Source organism: Coregonus clupeaformis, unplaced genomic scaffold, assembly GCF_020615455.1.
Source record: "Coregonus clupeaformis isolate EN_2021a unplaced genomic scaffold, ASM2061545v1 scaf2470, whole genome shotgun sequence".
Taxonomy (NCBI): Eukaryota; Metazoa; Chordata; class Actinopteri; order Salmoniformes; family Salmonidae; genus Coregonus; species Coregonus clupeaformis.
The window spans coordinates 15,639-39,158 of record NW_025535924.1 but is presented as its reverse complement, the minus strand read 5'-3'; the positions used below and the strand labels follow the sequence as shown (position 1 = coordinate 39,158).

The 23,520-nt window shown below is 52.9% G+C and overlaps 1 pseudogene; it reads left to right on the top strand.

Annotated features, from left to right (window-relative positions):
- The first annotated feature begins 232 nt into the window (after positions 1-232).
- Positions 233-13,421, top strand: LOC123481184 (annotated as a pseudogene).
- Positions 13,422-23,520: the final 10,099 nt, after the last annotated feature.

The following is a 23,520-nucleotide window of genomic DNA, read 5'->3' as shown; positions in this document are numbered from 1 at the left end:
ACCTCTTTAAGGAATACCTGGGATAGGATAAAGTAATCCTTCTACCCCCCCCAAATTGTAAAGTGGTTATCCCACTGGCTATAGGGTAAACGCACCAATTTGTGAGTCGCTCTGGCTAAGAGCGTCTGCTAAATGACGTTAATGTGCCCTTGAGCAAGGCACTTAACCCCAATTGCTCCTGTAAGTCGCTCTGGATAAGAGCGTCTGCTAAATGACTAAAATGTAAAATGTAAATGAATACTACGCCAAGTCTGTGTACTGGTAAGTAGCTGGAGTCATTTTGAGAGACAAGCACTTCCGTGTTTTCTCAGTGTTGTATGTAGTTTAGGAAGACCCCGTGTGACTTGGCTAATATTCTGTGTGTTTGACTTTCAGGGAGAATACCCTTCATGCTCTGAAACAGAGGAGAAACGCATCCAGCACAGGCTTCAATGTTCCCCTGGTTACTGAGCTGGTAGGAGGGACTATCTAGCTCTCATACATACACACACACTCCCACACACTCTCACACACTCCCTCTCCTACAGACACATGCTCTTGTGCCATGATAGGGAATACGTTGTTTACTTTGAACGTAAACTAACTCTGTCTGTCTTTAGGACCCTGACGCCCCCATCAGACAGAAGCGTCCCCTGGCAGACCTGGACAGAGAGAATGACGCCAGGCTGCTGAAGTACCTGTTCACCCTCCTCAGAGCGGGCATGACTGACGAGGTGAGACACCGGCCGCCTCCCAAATAACACCCTATTCCCTGTGTAGTGCACTACTTCTGACCAGAGACCTCTTGGCTCTGGTCAAAAGTACTGCACTATACAGGTAATAGGGTGTTATTTGAGACAGATCTCAGTACGGCGCCACCTGGTGGACGGGAGGGTATACTGAGCTGATTTCTAGTCTCAATGACGTGTTTGTGTGTAGGCCCAGAGGCTTTGTAAGCGCTGTGGACAGGCATGGAGGGCTGCTACTCTGGAGGGGTGGAAGCTTTACCACGACCCCAACATCAACGGAGGTCAGTTCTCAACCTTACACTCTCACCCCAACAGATGTTTAACACAAGTAGGGCTGTGGCGGTCATGACATTTTGTCAGCCGGTGATTGTCAAGCAAATAACTGCCGGTCTCACGGTAATTGACTGTTTTAATTAACATACAAATGTTTAGCATCTCCTGGCTAACATTCATAGCCTACAAGCCATTGATGCAGACCTTTTGGAACATCTATATTTTAAAAAAGTCTACTAAATCCATGTAATATAGCCTACACCGTCACAATAAATCCATTATTAATTTTAGACAGGTCTAAAGAAATATGATATGAAGAAAATGTAGTCTATTTCAGAAGAACAGAATAGCATACTCTGAGTCGTCCTTATGTTATGCCCTGATCTGGCTATGCCATATGGCTGTGGGCTACACTAGTTCATTTAGCAGACAAGATCTGCTTAGAAATCCTGTGGCATTATTTTATATTATTTTATAGTAATGAAGAATACAATTGAACAAAGCTGAATAGAATAGAGAGGATATTTTCTCCAAACGATTTGAGGGAGTGCGCACATGCGGCAAAATAAATCATTTTCCAGTGGTTCAGTTTCATGCCAGCCAGGTAGGCTATACTCCTGTTGTAAAGAGAAGCCATGTGCTTAATATTAGGAAAGTTGAGAAATAAATATAGTAGGCCTAGCCTATAGAAAGCTGATGGGATCCTCCTCTTTTTAATAGAGGCCATCACTATGTTTTCTCACGCAATTGCATAGCCTATAGAAATGTTGAGCAACGTGAGCTCATGGGCTCTCATGAAGTGTTTGATTAGATTTTCGATTACATTTGCATTAATGTCAGAGTGATTAGAGGGACAATAGAGTGCTGAGGACCAGGTTGTTAGCAAGTTTGGTAGGCTACTAATGACCAGCAGCAGCATCAGAGCTTGGAGAAGCCTAATTACCGTGACTAAAAACACTCACGTGAAATGTGACTGCGGTCATGACTTGTGGCGGTAATCCGGTCACCATAACAGCCCTAAACGCAGGTCCCTGTGTATGGTCTGGAATGGAACTGAGGGGTGTGTCCAGGCGGTGCAGAGCTGCTACCAGTGGAGGGGAACCCTCACCGCTGTTTATGGTCTGGAATGGAACTGAGGGGTGTGTCCAGGCGGTGCAGAGCTGCTACCAGTGGAGGGGAAACCCTCACCGCCGTTTATGGTCTGGAATGGAACTGAGGGGTGTGTCCAGGCGGTGCAGAGCTGCTACCAGTGGAGGGGAACCCTCACCGCTGTTTATGGTCTGGAATGGAACTGAGGGGTGTGTCCAGGCGGTGCAGAGCTGCTACCAGTGGAGGGGAACCCTCACCGCTGTTTATGGTCTGGAATGGAACTGAGGGGTGTGTCCAGGCGGTGCAGAGCTGCTACCAGTGGAGGGGAACCCTCACCGCTGTTTATGGTCTGGAATGGAACTGAGGGGTGTGTCCAGGCGGTGCAGAGCTGCTACCAGTGGAGGGGAACCCTCACCGCTGTTTATGGTCTGGAATGGAACTGAGGGGTGTGTCCAGGCGGTGCAGAGCTGCTACCAGTGGAGGGGAACCCTCACCGCTGTTTATGGTCTGGAATGGAACTGAGGGGTGTGTCCAGGCGGTGCAGAGCTGCTACCAGTGGAGGGGAACCCTCACCGCTGTTTATGGTCTGGAATGGAACTGAGGGGTGTGTCCAGGCGGTGCAGAGCTGCTACCAGTGGAGGGGAACCCTCACCGCTGTTTATGGTCTGGAATGGAACTGAGGGGTGTGTCCAGGCGGTGCAGAGCTGCTACCAGTGGAGGGGAACCCTCACCGCTGTGTATGGTCTGGAATGGAACTGAGGGGTGTGTCCAGGCGGTGCAGAGCTGCTACCAGTGGAGGGGAACCCTCACCGCTGTGTATGGTCTGGAATGGAACTGAGGGGTGTGTCCAGGCGGTGCAGAGCTGCTACCAGTGGAGGGGAACCCTCACCGCTGTGTATGGTCTGGAATGGAACTGAGGGGTGTGTCCAGGCGGTGCAGAGCTGCTACCAGTGGAGGGGAACCCTCACCGCTGTTTATGGTCTGGAATGGAACTGAGGGGGTGTGTCCAGGCGGTGCAGAGCTGCTACCAGTGGAGGGGAACCCTCACCGCTGTTTATGGTCTGGAATGGAACTGAGGGGTGTGTCCAGGCGGTGCAGAGCTGCTACCAGTGGAGGGGAACCCTCACCGCTGTTTATGGTCTGGAATGGAACTGAGGGGTGTGTCCAGGCGGTGCAGAGCTGCTACCAGTGGAGGGGAACCCTCACCGCTGTTTATGGTCTGGAATGGAACTGAGGGGGTGTGTCCAGGCGGTGCAGAGCTGCTACCAGTGGAGGGGAACCCTCACCGCTGTTTATGGTCTGGAATGGAACTGAGGGGTGTGTCCAGGCGGTGCAGAGCTGCTACCAGTGGAGGGGAACCCTCACCGCTGTTTATGGTCTGGAATGGAACTGAGGGGTGTGTCCAGGCGGTGCAGAGCTGCTACCAGTGGAGGGGAACCCTCACCGCTGTTTATGGTCTGGAATGGAACTGGGGGGTGTGTCCAGGCGGTGCAGAGCTGCTACCAGTGGAGGGGAACCCTCACCGCTGTTTATGGTCTGGAATGGAACTGAGGGGTGTGTCCAGGCGGTGCAGAGCTGCTACCAGTGGAGGGGAACCCTCACCGCTGTTTATGGTCTGGAATGGAACTGAGGGGTGTGTCCAGGCGGTGCAGAGCTGCTACCAGTGGAGGGGAACCCTCACCGCTGTTTATGGTCTGGAATGGAACTGAGGGGTGTGTCCAGGCGGTGCAGAGCTGCTACCAGTGGAGGGGAACCCTCACCGCTGTTTATGGTCTGGAATGGAACTGAGGGGTGTGTCCAGGCGGTGCAGAGCTGCTACCAGTGGAGGGGAACCCTCACCGCTGTTTATGGTCTGGAATGGAACTGAGGGGTGTGTCCAGGCGGTGCAGAGCTGCTACCAGTGGAGGGGAACCCTCACCGCTGTTTATGGTCTGGAATGGAACTGAGGGGTGTGTCCAGGCGGTGCAGAGCTGCTACCAGTGGAGGGGAACCCTCACCGCTGTTTATGGTCTGGAATGGAACTGAGGGGTGTGTCCAGGCGGTGCAGAGCTGCTACCAGTGGAGGGGAACCCTCACCGCTGTTTATGGTCTGGAATGGAACTGAGGGGTGTGTCCAGGCGGTGCAGAGCTGCTACCAGTGGAGGGGAAACCCTCACCGCTGTTTATGGTCTGGAATGGAACTGAGGGGTGTGTCCAGGCGGTGCAGAGCTGCTACCAGTGGAGGGGAAACCCTCACCGCTGTTTATGGTCTGGAATGGAACTGAGGGGTGTGTCCAGGCGGTGCAGAGCTGCTACCAGTGGAGGGGAACCCTCACCGCTGTGTATGGTCTGGAATGGAACTGAGGGGTGTGTGTGTCCAGGCGGTGCAGAGCTGCTACCAGTGGAGGGGAACCCTCACCGCTGTGTATGGTCTGGAATGGAACTGAGGGGTGTGTCCAGGCGGTGCAGAGCTGCTACCAGTGGAGGGGAAACCCTCACCGCTGTGTATGGTCTGGAATGGAACTGAGGGGTGTGTGTGTCCAGGCGGTGCAGAGCTGCTACCAGTGGAGGGGAACCCTCACCGCTGTGTATGGTCTGGAATGGAACTGAGGGTGTGTGTGTCCAGGCGGTGCAGAGCTGCTACCAGTGGAGGGGAACCCTCACCGCTGTTTATGGTCTGGAATGGAACTGAGGGGTGTGTGTGTCCAGGCGGTGCAGAGCTGCTACCAGTGGAGGGGAACCCTCACCGCTGTGTATGGTCTGGAATGGAACTGAGGGGTGTGTGTCCAGGCGGTGCAGAGCTGCTACCAGTGGAGGGGAACCCTCACCGCTGTTTATGGTCTGGAATGGAACTGAGGGGTGTGTCCAGGCGGTGCAGAGCTGCTACCAGTGGAGGGGAACCCTCACCGCTGTTTATGGTCTGGAATGGAACTGAGGGGTGTGTCCAGGCGGTGCAGAGCTGCTACCAGTGGAGGGGAACCCTCACCGCTGTGTATGGTCTGGAATGGAACTGAGGGGTGTGTGTGTCCAGGCGGTGCAGAGCTGCTACCAGTGGAGGGGAACCCTCACCGCTGTGTATGGTCTGGAATGGAACTGAGGGGTGTGTCCAGGCGGTGCAGAGCTGCTACCAGTGGAGGGGAACCCTCACCGCTGTGTATGGTCTGGAATGGAACTGAGGGGTGTGTGTGTCCAGGCGGTGCAGAGCTGCTACCAGTGGAGGGGAACCCTCACCGCTGTGTATGGTCTGGAATGGAACTGAGGGGTGTGTGTGTCCAGGCGGTGCAGAGCTGCTACCAGTGGAGGGGAACCCTCACCGCTGTTTATGGTCTGGAATGGAACTGAGGGGTGTGTGTGTCCAGGCGGTGCAGAGCTGCTACCAGTGGAGGGGAACCCTCACCGCTGTGTATGGTCTGGAATGGAACTGAGGGGTGTGTGTGTCCAGGCGGTGCAGAGCTGCTACCAGTGGAGGGGAACCCTCACCGCTGTGTATGGTCTGGAATGGAACTGAGGGGTGTGTGTGTCCAGGCGGTGCAGAGCTGCTACCAGTGGAGGGGAACCCTCACCGCTGTTTATGGTCTGGAATGGAACTGAGGGGTGTGTGTGTCCAGGCGGTGCAGAGCTGCTACCAGTGGAGGGGAACCCTCACCGCTGTTTATGGTCTGGAATGGAACTGAGGGGTGTGTGTGTCCAGGCGGTGCAGAGCTGCTACCAGTGGAGGGGAACCCTCACCGCTGTTTATGGTCTGGAATGGAACTGAGGGGTGTGTGTGTCCAGGCGGTGCAGAGCTGCTACCAGTGGAGGGGAACCCTCACCGCTGTTTATGGTCTGGAATGGAACTGAGGGGTGTGTGTGTCCAGGCGGTGCAGAGCTGCTACCAGTGGAGGGGAACCCTCACCGCTGTTTATGGTCTGGAATGGAACTGAGGGGTGTGTGTGTCCAGGCGGTGCAGAGCTGCTACCAGTGGAGGGGAACCCTCACCGCTGTTTATGGTCTGGAATGGAACTGAGGGGTGTGTGTGTCCAGGCGGTGCAGAGCTGCTACCAGTGGAGGGGAACCCTCACCGCTGTTTATGGTCTGGAATGGAACTGAGGGGTGTGTGTGTCCAGGCGGTGCAGAGCTGCTACCAGTGGAGGGGAACCCTCACCGCTGTGTATGGTCTGGAATGGAACTGAGGGGTGTGTGTGTCCAGGCGGTGCAGAGCTGCTACCAGTGGAGGGGAACCCTCACCGCTGTGTATGGTCTGGAATGGAACTGAGGGGTGTGTGTGTCCAGGCGGTGCAGAGCTGCTACCAGTGGAGGGGAACCCTCACCACTGTTTATGGAAGGTGTGCTGCTGGAGGATGGCTGACGACGAACACGTCAGCAGATATGAGAGAGCCATCTACGCTGCTCTGAGTGGGAACCTCAAACGGGTATGTAGTGTGGTGTATCTCCCTAAGCCCCCTCTCTGGGTGGTGTCAGGTGGAGGAGGGTGGTGTCAGGTGGAGGAGGGTGGTGTGTCTCAGGGAAAGGTGAAACGCCTTGTGAAAGTAAACCTATAACAGCAATGTTCACATAAGAGAGGACTATCCTCGACTGGTAATGGCCAGGACTATCCTCGACTGGTGATGGACTGATATGTCTCTCTCTCTCTCTCCTCTAGCTGCTCCCAGTGTGTGAGTCGTGGGAGGACAGTGTGTGGGCCTACTTCAGGGTCCTGGTAGACTCTCTGGTGGAACAGGTCAGGTCCTCAGGAATGGGCAGCGAGGAGCTGGAGGAGCTGCCACAAGAATACCTGGAGGCCAAGTAAGATCCCCAGCCTCTAGTAGGTAGCCTTACCCAGGGACAATATCCTTTAGTGGGCAGCCCTGCCTAGAGAATACAGTGGGGGAAAAAAGTATTTAGTCAGCCACCAATTGTGCAAGTTCTCCCACTTAAAAAGATGAGAGAGGCCTGTAATTTTCATCATAGGTACACGTCAACTATGACAGACAAAATTAGAAAAAATATCCTGAAAATCACATTGTAGGATTTTTTAATGAATTTAATTGCAAATTATGGTGGAAAATAAGTATTTGGTCAATAACAAAAGTTTCTCAATACTTTGTTATATACCCTTTGTTGGCAATGACACAGGTCAAATGTTTTCTGTAAGACTTCACAAGGTTTTCACACACTGTTGCTGGTATTTTGGCCCATTCCTCCATGCAGATCTCCTCTAGAGCAGTGATGTTTTGGGGCTGTCGCTGGGCAACATGGACTTTCAACTCCCCTCCAAAGATTTTATATGGGGTTGAGATCTGGAGACTGGCTAGGCCACTCCAGGACCTTGAAATGCTTCTTACGAAGCCACTCCTTCGTTGCCCGGGCGGTGTGTTTGGGATCATTGTCATGCTGAAAGACCTAGCCACGTTTCATCTTCAATGCCCTTGCTGATGGAAGGAGGTTTTCACTCAAAATCTCACGATACATGGCCCCATTCATTCTTTCCTTTACACGGATCAGTCGTCCTGGTCCCTTTGCAGAAAAACAGCCCCAAAGCATGATGTTTCCACCACCATGCTTCACAGTAGGTATGGTGTTCTTTGGATGCAACTCAGCATTCTTTGTCCTCCAAACACGATGAGTTGAGTTTTTACCAAAAAGTTCTATTTTGGTTTCATCTGACCATATGACATTCTCCCAATCCTCTTCTGGATCATCCAAATGCACTCTAGCAAACTTCAGACGGGCCTGGACATGTACTGGCTTAAGCAGGGGGACACATCTAGCACTGCAGGATTTGAGTCCCTGGCGGCGTAGTGTGTTACTGATGGTAGGCTTTGTTACTTTGGTCCCAGCTCTCTGCAGGTCATTCACTAGGTCCCCCCGTGTGGTTCTGGGATTTTTGCTCACCGTTCTTGTGATCATTTTGACCCCACGGGGTGAGATCTTGCGTGGAGCCGCAGATCGAGGGAGATTATCAGTGGTCTTGTATGTCTTCCATTTCCTAATAATTGCTCCCACAGTTGATTTCTTCAAACCAAGCTGCTTACCTATTGCAGATTTAGTCTTCCCAGCCTGGTGCAGGTCTACAATTTTGTTTCTGGTGTCCTTTGACAGCTCTTTGGTCTTGGCTGTAGTGGAGTTTGGAGTGTGACTGTTTGAGGTTGTGGACAGGTGTCTTTTATACTGATAACAAGTTCAAACAGGTGCCATTAATACAGGTAACGAGTGGAGGACAGAGGAGCCTCTTAAAGAAGAAGTTACAGGTCTGTGAGAGCCAGAAATCTTGCTTGTTTGTAGGTGACCAAATACTTATTTTCCACTATAATTTACAAATAAATTCATTAAAAATCCTACAATGTGATTTTCTGGATATTTTTTTCTCAATTTGTCTGTCATAGTTGACGTGTACCTATGATGAAAATTACAGGCCTCTCTCATCTTTTTAAGTGGGAGAACTTGCACAATTGGTGGCTGACTAAATACTCTTTTTCCCCACTGTACATCCTCTAGTAGATAATACCTGGAGGCCAGTAAGATCCCCATCCTCTAGTAGAGGCAGCGGAGGGCTGGGTATCAGGACCCTAACCTTCCTCAGTGCATCAGCTTATATTTCTAAATGCAAATGGTAATATTTCTCCCTTTTCACTCCAGCTGGACACTAGAGAAGGTGTTTGAGGAGCTGTTAGCAACAGTCAAAGGTGAGCATATGTTTGTCTGCTCTGTCAAACTAGCTATGTGTGTACATCAGACCAGTCTGCTAGCTGTGTACATCAGACCAGTCTGCTAGCTGTGTACATCAGACCAGTCTGCTAGCTATGTGTGTACATCAGACCAGTCTGCTAGCTATGTGTGTACATCAGACCAGTCTGCTAGCTATGTGTGTACATCAGACAGTCTGCTAGCTATGTGTGTACATCAGACCAGTCTGCTAGCTATGTGTGTACATCAGACCAGTCTGCTAGCTATGTGTGTACATCAGACCAGTCTGCTAGCTATGTGTGTACATCAGACCAGTCTGCTAGCTATGTGTGTACATCAGACCAGTCTGCTAGCTATGTGTGTACATCAGACCAGTCTGCTAGCTATGTGTGTACATCAGACCAGTCTGCTAGCTATGTGTGTACATCAGACCAGTCTGCTAGCTATGTGTGTACATCAGACAGTCTGCTAGCTATGTGTGTACATCAGACCAGTCTGCTAGCTATGTGTGTACATCAGACCAGTCTGCTAGCTATGTGTGTACATCAGACCAGTCTGCTAGCTATGTGTGTACATCAGACCAGTCTGCTAGCTATGTGTGTACATCAGACCAGTCTGCTAGCTATGTGTGTACATCAGACCAGTCTGCTAGCTGTGTGTGTACATCAGACCAGTCTGCTAGCTATGTGTGTGTACATCAGACCAGTCTGCTAGCTATGTGTGTACATCAGACCAGTCTGCTAGCTATGTGTGTACATCAGACCAGTCTGCTAGCTATGTGTGTACATCAGACCAGTCTGCTAGCTAGTGTGTGTACATCAGACCAGTCTGCTAGCTATGTGTGTACATCAGACCAGTCTGCTAGCTATGTGTGTACATCAGACCAGTCTGCTAGCTGTGTGTGTACATCAGACCAGTCTGCTAGCTATGTGTGTACATCAGACCAGTCTGCTAGCTATGTGTGTACATCAGACCAGTCTGCTAGTTATATGTGTACATCAGACCAGTCTGCTAGCTATGTGTGTACATCAGACCAGTCTGCTAGCTATGTGTGTACATCAGACCAGTCTGCTAGCTATGTGTGTACATCAGACCAGTCTGCTAGCTGGTGTACATCAGACCAGTGCTGCTGTACATCAGACCAGTCTGCTAGCTATGTGTGTACATCAGACCAGTCTACTAGCTATGTACACTACCGTTCAAAAGTTTGGGGTCACTTAGAAATGTCCTTGTTTTCGAAAGAAAAGCATTTTTTTTTTGTCCCTTTTTAAAATAACTTACTTGATCAGAAATACAGTGTAGACATTGTTAATGTTGTAAATGGCTATTGTAGCTGGAAAAGGCTGATTTTTATTTTTTTAATGGAATATCTACATAGGCGTACAGAGGCCCATTATCAGCAACCATCAGTCCTGCGTTCCAATGGCACGTTGTGTTTGCTAATCCAAGTTTATCATTTTAAAAGGCTAATTGATCATTAGAAAACCCTTTTGCAATTATGTTAGCATAGCTGAAAAATGTTGTGCTGATTTAAAGAAGCAATAAAACTGGCCTTCTTGAGACTAGTTGAGTATCTGGAGAATCAGCAATTGTGGGTTCGATTACATGCTCAAAATGGCCAGAAACAAATAACTTTCTTCTGAAACTCGTCAGTCTATTCTTGTTCTGAGAAATGAAGGCTATTCCATGCGAGAAATTGCCAAGAAACTGAAGATCTTGTACAACGCTGTGTACTACTCTCTTCACAGAACAGCACAAACTGTCTCTAACCAGAATAGAAAGAGGAGTGGGAGGCCCCGGTGCACAACTGAGCAAGAGGACAAATACATTAGTGTCTAGTTTGAGAAACAGATGCCTCACAGGTCCTCAACTGGCAACTTCATTAAATAGTACCTGCAAAACACCAGTCTCAACGTCAACAGTGAAGAGGCGACTCCAGGATGCTGACCTTCTAGGCAGAGATGCAAAGAAAAAGCCATATTTCAGACTGGCCAATAAAAAGATAAGATTAAGATATGGCTTTTTCTTTTCAACTCTGCCTAGGTCAGCATCCCGGTGAAGGGAGTAGTACACAGCGTCGTACGAGATCTTCAGTTTCTTGGCAATTTCTCCCATGGAATAGCCATCATTTCTCAGAACAAGAATAGACTGACGAGTTTCAGAAGAAAGTTATTTGTTTCTGGCCATTTTGAGCCTGTAATCGAACCCACAATTGGTGACGCTCCAGATACTCAACTAGTCTCAAGGCCAGCTTTTTTTGCAAAAGGGTTTTCTAATGATCAGTTAGCCTTTCTAAAATGATAAACTTGGATTAGCAAACACAACGTGCAATTAGAACACAGGACTGATGGTTGCTGACAATGGGCCTCTGTAGGCCTATGTAGATATTCCATTAAAAATCAGCCGTTTCCAGCTACAATAGCCATTTACAACATTAACAATGTCTACACTGTATTTCTGATCAATTTAATGTTATTTTAATGGACAACAAATTTGCTTTTCTTTCGAAAACAAGGACATTTCTAAGTGACCCCAAACTTTTGACCGGTAGTGTACATCAGACCAGTCTGCTAGCTATGTACATCCGACCAGTCTTACGGACTCCCATAGTCCTGTGAAAGACCCTGAATGTCTCCTTCCTTCTTCTCCACAGAAAGTCCTGGAGGAGACTAAAGAACATTACCACATCATCCAGAAGTTAGTCATCCTGGGAGACCTGGATGGTGAGTCTGTTAATAACCTTAAAGTAACGGTTTTAGTGTTTCCACATATTTATGAAATATGACCTATAATTAATTACAATGTGAGTGAAATAGTTTTCCTTACTATTGTTTAATTATGTTAAAAAGCAGCCAATGAAGATTTTCACTGGACTGTTACTTTAAATCCATGGCCATGTCTGTGTCAGCCTATGGAAAGACTGTACAGACAGACAAAAGTCATGAGGTAGTCAGTCAGTATCCAGTTGGACTTTGTGGTTCTGGTTACTGCAGGTATGTTACTGCTTTATGAAATGGTCCCAGTATAAAACAGTATTTTGTGTGTCAGGTCTCCTGGAGGAGTTCAGTAACTGGTTGACCAGGAGTCCAGCTCTGCCCTCTCACCTGTTGCTGTTCTACCGTAGCCTGGGCATGCAGCTCAAGGTATCATGTACACACAGAGAGAGAGAAACACACTTTTGCTGTCATACACCTATATAAACATCAACCATTCCTCACACACACCACCTTCCACAATCCACATATCCGTTCCCCCCCTACCCCTAATCCCTCCACTCATGTTCTCCCCCCCCACCCCTAATCAGGAGGAGGTATCGGTGGATGTCCTGAAGGCCTACGTCTCTCTGTTGATGAGGGAAAAGCAGGTTGACCTGATCGCCTTCTATGTCAGTCACCTGCCGTCAGACATTGCCACCGCCCAGTACGCTCACTTCCTAGAGGAGGTCACTGAGGCTAACCAGAGACAACGCTGTCTGGAGCTGGCCAGGGAGGCAGGTCAGTGTCTCACACAGAGGTTGCTGGGATGGGTGGGGGGGTTCCTTTAGTCTAAAGCAGGGGTGTCAAACACATTTTTTCCCCGCGGGCCACATTTGGTCTTCACAGAGGTCCAGAGGACCGCACTTAAAATGTATTATATTTCCTCGCCATTTAAATTTGCTGGAAAGAAGTCCTCTATCATCACTTCTGGAATATCCGATGCTTCCCGACTGTCTAGCTTTTGGTTCGATGACTGTTATCAAGCTGGACAGAGTGAAGAGACTATAAATGACTGTTATCAAGCTGGACACAGTGAAGAGACTATAAATGACTGTTATCAAGCTGGACAGAGTGAAGAGACTATAAATGACTGTTATCAAGCTGGACACAGTGAAGAGACTATAAATGACTGTTATCAAGCTGGACACAGTGAAGAGACTATAAATGACTGTTATCAAGCTGGACACAGTGAAGAGACTGTAACTGTAGGTTCATTATCATTTCTACACAGTTTTGATTAGGTTTTAGTAATTTCAATGTCGATTTTAAGATTGTTTATCTCCCCAAAAAGCAAATAAAAAATACATAGAAGATAAATTAATACACATACTAAATACTCAAATCTCCAGCGGGGATGGAATGGGCCCCCTGGTCTAAAGCTACAGTCAGTCTGACATGCATCTGAGATTCGACAACCGGCAATTAAATTAGGTTCGTACATATGATAAAATTGACCATGCAGACTTTCGCTTTTCTGCAGCTATGGACTGTAGGAAGGTGGGGAAAAAAACAATGTCTGTTAAACTTGCAATATGTAAATGTTTGTGCAACCTGACCAAATGCACATAGAAATCTGAGTTATAGATCTGTCGTTCTCATTGAAAGCAAGTCTAAGAAGCGGTAGAGATCTTCTATGTGCGCTTTTTCTATGCTCCCCGTAGATGGTACAATGGTTCTCTACACTATACTGGCTTGTTTTGTCATATAAACTGAAATTAGGCAAACTATTAGAATTTTAGCATCCAGGAAATGGCGGAGCGATTTCTGCATATTGCGCCTTTTCAAAGGTACAGGTATCTAACTGTTGTGTTGTGGTCAGGTCTGGACGTGGCAGCGGTCACTAAGATGGTGATGGAGAACATCAGAGAGAGACACTGAGGAGTTCGCTCATCATGACCTCACCCCTGCACTGGACACTGGCACCTCAGTGGTACGAAACACACACACTGGCACCTCACCGCTACGAAGGAGAAACACCAACACCATGTGGTCATGTTAACCCTGTACCTCCCTACCCCCAGGAGGACCATGTGGTCATGTTAACCCTGTACCTCCCTACCCCCCAGGAGGACCATGTGGTCATGTTAACCCTGTACCTCCTACCCCCCCAGGAGGACCATGTGGTCATGTTAACCCTGTACCTCCCTACCCCCCCCAGGAGGACCATGTGGTCATGTTAACCCTGTACCTCCCTACCCCCCCCAGGAGGACCATGTGGTCATGTTAACCCTGTACCTCCCTACCCCCAGGAGGACCATGTGGTCATGTTAACCCTGTACCTCCCTACCCCCCCAGGAGGACCATGTGGTCATGTTAACCCTGTACCTCCCTACCCCCCCAGGAGGACCATGTGGTCATGTTAACCCTGTACCTCCCTACCCCCCAGGAGGACCATGTGGTCATGTTAACCCTGTACCTCCCTACCCCCCCAGGAGGACCATGTGGTCATGTTAACCCTGTACCTCCCTACCCCCCAGGAGGACCATGTGGTCATGTTAACCCTGTACCTCCCTACCCCCCAGGAGGACCATGTGGTCATGTTAACCCTGTACCTCCCTACCCCCAGGAGGACCATGTGGTCATGTTAACCCTGTACCTCCCTACCCCCCAGGAGGACCATGTGGTCATGTTAACCCTGTACCTCCCTACCCCCCAGGAGGACCATGTGGTCATGTTAACCCTGTACCTCCCTACCCCCCCAGGAGGACCATGTGGTCATGTTAACCCTGTACCTCCCTACCCCCCCAGGAGGACCATGTGGTCATGTTAACCCTGTACCTCCCTACCCCCCCCAGGAGGACCATGTGGTCATGTTAACCCTGTACCTCCCTACCCCCCAGGAGGACCATGTGGTCATGTTAACCCTGTACCTCCCTACCCCCCCAGGAGGACCATGTGGTCATGTTAACCCTGTACCTCCCTACCCCCCAGGAGGACCATGTGGTCATGTTAACCCTGTACCTCCCTACCCCCCCAGGAGGACCATGTGGTCATGTTAACCCTGTACCTCCCTACCCCCCCAGGAGGACCATGTGGTCATGTTAACCCTGTACCTCCCTACCCCCCCAGGAGGACCATGTGGTCATGTTAACCCTGTACCTCCCTACCCCCCAGGAGGACCATGTGGTCATGTTAACCCTGTACCTCCCTACCCCCCCAGGAGGACCATGTGGTCATGTTAACCCTGTACCTCCCTACCCCCCAGGAGGACCATGTGGTCATGTTAACCCTGTACCTCCCTACCCCCCAGGAGGACCATGTGGTCATGTTAACCCTGTACCTCCCTACCCCCCAGGAGGACCATGTGGTCATGTTAACCCTGTACCTCCCTACCCCCCAGGAGGACCATGTGGTCATGTTAACCCTGTACCTCCCTACCCCCCAGGAGGACCATGTGGTCATGTTAACCCTGTACCCCCTACCCCCCAGGAGGACCATGTGGTCATGTTAACCCTGTACCTCCCTACCCCCCAGGAGGACCATGTGGTCATGTTAACCCTGTACCTCCCCCAGGAGGACCATGTGGTCATGTTTACCCCTGTACCTCCCTACCCCCCCAGGAGGACCATGTGGTCATGTTAACCCTGTACCTCCCTACCCCCCAGGAGGACCATGTGGTCATGTTAACCCTGTACCTCCCTACCCCCAGGAGGACCATGTGGTCATGTTAACCCTGTACCTCCCTACCCCCAGGAGGACCATGTGGTCATGTTAACCCTGTACCTCCCTACCCCCCCAGGAGGACCATGTGGTCATGTTAACCCTGTACCTCCCTACCCCCCCAGGAGGACCATGTGGTCATGTTAACCCTGTACCTCCCTACCCCCCAGGAGGACCATGTGGTCATGTTAACCCTGTACCTCCCTACCCCCCCAGGAGGACCATGTGGTCATGTTAACCCTGTACCTCCCTACCCCCCCAGGAGGACCATGTGGTCATGTTAACCCTGTACCTCCCTACCCCCCAGGAGGACCATGTGGTCATGTTAACCCTGTACCTCCCTACCCCCAGGAGGACCATGTGGTCATGTTAACCCTGTACCTCCCTACCCCCCCAGGAGGACCATGTGGTCATGTTAACCCTGTACCTCCCTACCCCCCAGGAGGACCATGTGGTCATGTTAACCCTGTACCTCCCTACCCCCCAGGAGGACCATGTGGTCATGTTAACCCTGTACCTCCCTACCCCCCAGGAGGACCATGTGGTCATGTTAACCCTGTACCTCCCTACCCCCCAGGAGGACCATGTGGTCATGTTAACCCTGTACCTCCCTACCCCCAGGAGGACCATGTGGTCATGTTAACCCTGTACCTCCCTACCCCCCCAGGAGGACCATGTGGTCATGTTAACCCTGTACCTCCCTACCCCCAGGAGGACCATGTGGTCATGTTAACCCTGTACCTCCCTACCCCCAGGAGGACCATGTGGTCATGTTAACCCTGTACCTCCCTACCCCCAGGAGGACCATGTGGTCATGTTAACCCTGTACCTCCCTACCCCCCCAGGAGGACCATGTGGTCATGTTAACCCTGTACCTCCCTACCCCCCCAGGAGGACCATGTGGTCATGTTAACCCTGTACCTCCCTACCCCCCAGGAGGACCATGTGGTCATGTTAACCCTGTACCTCCCTACCCCCCAGGAGGACCATGTGGTCATGTTAACCCTGTACCTCCCTACCCCCAGGAGGACCATGTGGTCATGTTAACCCTGTACCTCCCTACCCCCCCAGGAGGACCATGTGGTCATGTTAACCCTGTACCTCCCTACCCCCAGGAGGACCATGTGGTCATGTTAACCCTGTACCTCCCTACCCCCCCCAGGAGGACCATGTGGTCATGTTAACCCTGTACCTCCCTACCCCCCAGGAGGACCATGTGGTCATGTTAACCCTGTACCTCCCTACCCCCCCAGGAGGACCATGTGGTCATGTTAACCCTGTACCTCCCTACCCCCCAGGAGGACCATGTGGTCATGTTAACCCTGTACCTCCCTACCCCCAGGAGGACCATGTGGTCATGTTAACCCTGTACCTCCCTACCCCCAGGAGGACCATGTGGTCATGTTAACCCTGTACCTCCCTACCCCCCAGGAGGACCATGTGGTCATGTTAACCCTGTACCTCCCTACCCCCAGGAGGACCATGTGGTCATGTTAACCCTGTACCTCCCTACCCCCCAGGAGGACCATGTGGTCATGTTAACCCTGTCCCTCCCCCCCCAGGAGGACCATGTGGTCATGTTAACCCTGTACCTCCCTACCCCCCAGGAGGACCATGTGGTCATGTTAACCCTGTACCTCCCTACCCCCAGGAGGACCATGTGGTCATGTTAACCCTGTACCTCCCTACCCCCCCAGGAGGACCATGTGGTCATGTTAACCCTGTACCTCCCTACCCCCCCAGGAGGACCATGTGGTCATGTTAACCCTGTACCTCCCTACCCCCCCCAGGAGGACCATGTGGTCATGTTAACCCTGTACCTCCCTACCCCCAGGAGGACCATGTGGTCATGTTAACCCTGTACCTCCCTACCCCCCCCAGGAGGACCATGTGGTCATGTTAACCCTGTACCTCCCCACCCCCAGGAGGACCATGTGGTCATGTTAACCCTGTACCTCCCTACCCCCCCCAGGAGGACCATGTGGTCATGTTAACCCTGTACCTCCCTACCCCCCAGGAGGACCATGTGGTCATGTTAACCCTGTACCTCCCTACCCCCAGGAGGACCATGTGGTCATGTTAACCCTGTACCTCCCTACCCCCCAGGAGGACCATGTGGTCATGTTAACCCTGTACCTCCCTACCCCCCAGGAGGACCATGTGGTCATGTTAACCCTGTACCTCCCTACCCCCCAGGAGGACCATGTGGTCATGTTAACCCTGTACCTCCCTACCCCCCCAGGAGGACCATGTGGTCATGTTAACCCTGTACCTCCTACCCCCCAGGAGGACCATGTGGTCATGTTAACCCTGTACCTCCCTACCCCCCAGGAGGACCATGTGGTCATGTTAACCCTGTACCTCCCTACCCCCAGGAGGACCATGTGGTCATGTTAACCCTGTACCTCCCTACCCCCAGGAGGACCATGTGGTCATGTTAACCCTGTACCTCCCTACCCCCCAGGAGGACCATGTGGTCATGTTAACCCTGTACCTCCCTACCCCCCCAGGAGGACCATGTGGTCATGTTAACCCTGTACCTCCCTACCCCCCCAGGAGGACCATGTGGTCATGTTAACCCTGTACCTCCCTACCCCCCCAGGAGGACCATGTGGTCATGTTAACCCTGTACCTCCCTACCCCCCAGGAGGACCATGTGGTCATGTTAACCCTGTACCTCCCTACCCCCAGGAGGACCATGTGGTCATGTTAACCCTGTACCTCCCTACCCCCCCAGGAGGACCATGTGGTCATGTTAACCCTGTACCTCCCTACCCCCAGGAGGACCATGTGGTCATGTTAACCCTGTACCTCCCTACCCCCCCAGGAGGACCATGTGGTCATGTTAACCCTGTACCTCCCTACCCCCCCAGGAGGACCATGTGGTCATGTTAACCCTGTACCTCCCTACCCCCCAGGAGGACCATGTGGTCATGTTAACCCTGTACCTCCCTACCCCCCCAGGAGGACCATGTGGTCATGTTAACCCTGTACCTCCCTACCCCCCAGGAGGACCATGTGGTCATGTTAACCCTGTACCTCCCTACCCCCCCAGGAGGACCATGTGGTCATGTTAACCCTGTACCTCCCTACCCCCCCAGGAGGACCATGTGGTCATGTTAACCCTGTACCTCCCTACCCCCAGGAGGACCATGTGGTCATGTTAACCCTGTACCTCCCTACCCCCCAGGAGGACCATGTGGTCATGTTAACCCTGTACCTCCCTACCCCCCAGGAGGACCATGTGGTCATGTTAACCCTGTACCTCCCTACCCCCCCCAGGAGGACCATGTGGTCATGTTAACCCTGTACCTCCCTACCCCCAGGAGGACCATGTGGTCATGTTAACCCTGTACCTCCCTACCCCCCAGGAGGACCATGTGGTCATGTTAACCCTGTACCTCCCTACCCCCCAGGAGGACCATGTGGTCATGTTAACCCTGTACCTCCCTACCCCCCAGGAGGACCATGTGGTCATGTTAACCCTGTACCTCCCTACCCCCCAGGAGGACCATGTGGTCATGTTAACCCTGTACCTCCCTACCCCCAGGAGGACCATGTGGTCATGTTAACCCTGTACCTCCCTACCCCCCCAGGAGGACCATGTGGTCATGTTAACCCTGTACCTCCCTACCCCCCAGGAGGACCATGTGGTCATGTTAACCCTGTACCTCCCTACCCCCAGGAGGACCATGTGGTCATGTTAACCCTGTACCTCCCTACCCCCCAGGAGGACCATGTGGTCATGTTAACCCTGTACCTCCCTACCCCCCCAGGAGGACCATGTGGTCATGTTAACCCTGTACCTCCCTACCCCCAGGAGGACCATGTGGTCATGTTAACCCTGTACCTCCCTACCCCCCAGGAGGACCATGTGGTCATGTTAACCCTGTACCTCCCTACCCCCCAGGAGGACCATGTGGTCATGTTAACCCTGTACCTCCCTACCCCCCCAGGAGGACCATGTGGTCATGTTAACCCTGTACCTCCCTACCCCCCAGGAGGACCATGTGGTCATGTTAACCCTGTACCTCCCTACCCCCAGGAGGACCATGTGGTCATGTTAACCCTGTACCTCCCTACCCCCCCCAGGAGGACCATGTGGTCATGTTAACCCTGTACCTCCCTACCCCCCAGGAGGACCATGTGGTCATGTTAACCCTGTACCTCCCTACCCCCCCAGGAGGACCATGTGGTCATGTTAACCCTGTACCTCCCTACCCCCCAGGAGGACCATGTGGTCATGTTAACCCTGTACCTCCCTACCCCCAGGAGGACCATGTGGTCATGTTAACCCTGTACCTCCCTACCCCCCAGGAGGACCATGTGGTCATGTTAACCCTGTACCTCCCTACCCCCCAGGAGGACCATGTGGTCATGTTAACCCTGTACCTCCCTACCCCCCAGGAGGACCATGTGGTCATGTTAACCCTGTACCTCCCTACCCCCCCAGGAGGACCATGTGGTCATGTTAACCCTGTACCTCCCTACCCCCCCAGGAGGACCATGTGGTCATGTTAACCCTGTACCTCCCTACCCCCCAGGAGGACCATGTGGTCATGTTAACCCTGTACCTCCCTACCCCCAGGAGGACCATGTGGTCATGTTAACCCTGTACCTCCCTACCCCCCAGGAGGACCATGTGGTCATGTTAACCCTGTACCTCCCTACCCCCCAGGAGGACCATGTGGTCATGTTAACCCTGTACCTCCCTACCCCCCAGGAGGACCATGTGGTCATGTTAACCCTGTACCTCCCTACCCCCCAGGAGGACCATGTGGTCATGTTAACCCTGTACCTCCCTACCCCCAGGAGGACCATGTGGTCATGTTAACCCTGTACCTCCCTACCCCCCCAGGAGGACCATGTGGTCATGTTAACCCTGTACCTCCCTACCCCCCCCAGGAGGACCATGTGGTCATGTTAACCCTGTACCTCCCTACCCCCAGGAGGACCATGTGGTCATGTTAACCCTGTACCTCCCTACCCCCAGGAGGACCATGTGGTCATGTTAACCCTGTACCTCCCTACCCCCCAGGAGGACCATGTGGTCATGTTAACCCTGTACCTCCCTACCCCCCCCAGGAGGACCATGTGGTCATGTTAACCCTGTACCTCCCTACCCCCAGGAGGACCATGTGGTCATGTTAACCCTGTACCTCCCTACCCCCCCCAGGAGGACCATGTGGTCATGTTAACCCTGTACCTCCCTACCCCCCCAGGAGGACCATGTGGTCATGTTAACCCTGTACCTCCCTACCCCCCCCAGGAGGACCATGTGGTCATGTTAACCCTGTACCTCCCTACCCCCCCAGGAGGACCATGTGGTCATGTTAACCCTGTACCTCCTACCCCCCAGGAGGACCATGTGGTCATGTTAACCCTGTACCTCCCTACCCCCAGGAGGACCATGTGGTCATGTTAACCCTGTACCTCCCTACCCCCCAGGAGGACCATGTGGTCATGTTAACCCTGTACCTCCCTACCCCCCAGGAGGACCATGTGGTCATGTTAACCCTGTACCTCCCTACCCCCCAGGAGGACCATGTGGTCATGTTAACCCTGTACCTCCCTACCCCCCCAGGAGGACCATGTGGTCATGTTAACCCTGTACCTCCCTACCCCCCCAGGAGGACCATGTGGTCATGTTAACCCTGTACCTCCCTACCCCCCCAGGAGGACCATGTGGTCATGTTAACCCTGTACCTCCCTACCCCCCCCAGGAGGACCATGTGGTCATGTTAACCCTGTACCTCCCTACCCCCCAGGAGGACCATGTGGTCATGTTAACCCTGTACCTCCTACCCCCCAGGAGGACCATGTGGTCATGTTAACCCTGTACCTCCCTACCCCCCAGGAGGACCATGTGGTCATGTTAACCCTGTACCTCCCTACCCCCAGGAGGACCATGTGGTCATGTTAACCCTGTACCTCCCTACCCCCAGGAGGACCATGTGGTCATGTTAACCCTGTACCTCCTACCCCCAGGAGGACCATGTGGTCATGTTAACCCTGTACCTCCCTACCCCCAGGAGGACCATGTGGTCATGTTAACCCTGTACCTCCCTACCCCCCAGGAGGACCATGTGGTCATGTTAACCCTGTACCTCCCTACCCCCCAGGAGGACCATGTGGTCATGTTAACCCTGTACCTCCCTACCCCCCAGGAGGACCATGTGGTCATGTTAACCCTGTACCTCCCTACCCCCCCCAGGAGGACCATGTGGTCATGTTAACCCTGTACCTCCCTACCCCCCAGGAGGACCATGTGGTCATGTTAACCCTGTACCTCCCTACCCCCCCCAGGAGGACCATGTGGTCATGTTAACCCTGTACCTCCCTACCCCCCAGGAGGACCATGTGGTCATGTTAACCCTGTACCTCCCTACCCCCCCAGGAGGACCATGTGGTCATGTTAACCCTGTACCTCCCTACCCCCCCAGGAGGACCATGTGGTCATGTTAACCCTGTACCTCCCTACCCCCCCAGGAGGACCATGTGGTCATGTTAACCCTGTACCTCCCTACCCCCCAGGAGGACCATGTGGTCATGTTAACCCTGTACCTCCCTACCCCCCAGGAGGACCATGTGGTCATGTTAACCCTGTACCTCCCTACCCCCCAGGAGGACCATGTGGTCATGTTAACCCTGTACCTCCCTACCCCCCCAGGAGGACCATGTGGTCATGTTAACCCTGTACCTCCCTACCCCCCAGGAGGACCATGTGGTCATGTTAACCCTGTACCTCCCTACCCCCCAGGAGGACCATGTGGTCATGTTAACCCTGTACCTCCTACCCCCCCCAGGAGGACCATGTGGTCATGTTAACCCTGTACCTCCCTACCCCCCCAGGAGGACCATGTGGTCATGTTAACCCTGTACCTCCCTACCCCCCAGGAGGACCATGTGGTCATGTTAACCCTGTACCTCCTACCCCCCCAGGAGGACCATGTGGTCATGTTAACCCTGTACCTCCCTACCCCCCCAGGAGGACCATGTGGTCATGTTAACCCTGTACCTCCCTACCCCCCCCAGGAGGACCATGTGGTCATGTTAACCCTGTACCTCCCTACCCCCCCAGGAGGACCATGTGGTCATGTTAACCCTGTACCTCCCTACCCCCCCAGGAGGACCATGTGGTCATGTTAACCCTGTACCTCCCTACCCCCCAGGAGGACCATGTGGTCATGTTAACCCTGTACCTCCTACCCCCCAGGAGGACCATGTGGTCATGTTAACCCTGTACCTCCCTCCCCAGGAGGACCATGTGGTCATGTTAACCCTGTACCTCCCTACCCCCCCAGGAGGACCATGTGGTCATGTTAACCCTGTACCTCCCTACCCCCCAGGAGGACCATGTGGTCATGTTAACCCTGTACCTCCCTACCCCCCCAGGAGGACCATGTGGTCATGTTAACCCTGTACCTCCCCTACCCCCAGGAGGACCATGTGGTCATGTTAACCCTGTACCTCCCTACCCCCCAGGAGGACCATGTGGTCATGTTAACCCTGTACCTCCCTACCCCCCAGGAGGACCATGTGGTCATGTTAACCCTGTACCTCCCTACCCCCCAGGAGGACCATGTGGTCATGTTAACCCTGTACCTCCCTACCCCCCCCAGGAGGACCATGTGGTCATGTTAACCCTGTACCTCCCTACCCCCCCAGGAGGACCATGTGGTCATGTTAACCCTGTACCTCCCTACCCCCCAGGAGGACCATGTGGTCATGTTAACCCTGTACCTCCCTACCCCCCAGGAGGACCATGTGGTCATGTTAACCCTGTACCTCCCTACCCCCCAGGAGGACCATGTGGTCATGTTAACCCTGTACCTCCCTACCCCCCCCAGGAGGACCATGTGGTCATGTTAACCCTGTACCTCCCTACCCCCCCAGGAGGACCATGTGGTCATGTTAACCCTGTACCTCCCTACCCCCAGGAGGACCATGTGGTCATGTTAACCCTGTACCTCCCTACCCCCAGGAGGACCATGTGGTCATGTTAACCCTGTACCTCCCTACCCCCCCAGGAGGACCATGTGGTCATGTTAACCCTGTACCTCCCTACCCCCCCAGGAGGACCATGTGGTCATGTTAACCCTGTACCCCCATACCCCCCCAGGAGGACCATGTGGTCATGTTAACCCTGTACCTCCCTACCCCCCCCAGGAGGACCATGTGGTCATGTTAACCCTGTACCTCCCTACCCCCCAGGAGGACCATGTGGTCATGTTAACCCTGTACCTCCCTACCCCCCCCAGGAGGACCATGTGGTCATGTTAACCCTGTACCTCCCTACCCCCCAGGAGGACCATGTGGTCATGTTAACCCTGTACCTCCCTACCCCCCCAGGAGGACCATGTGGTCAT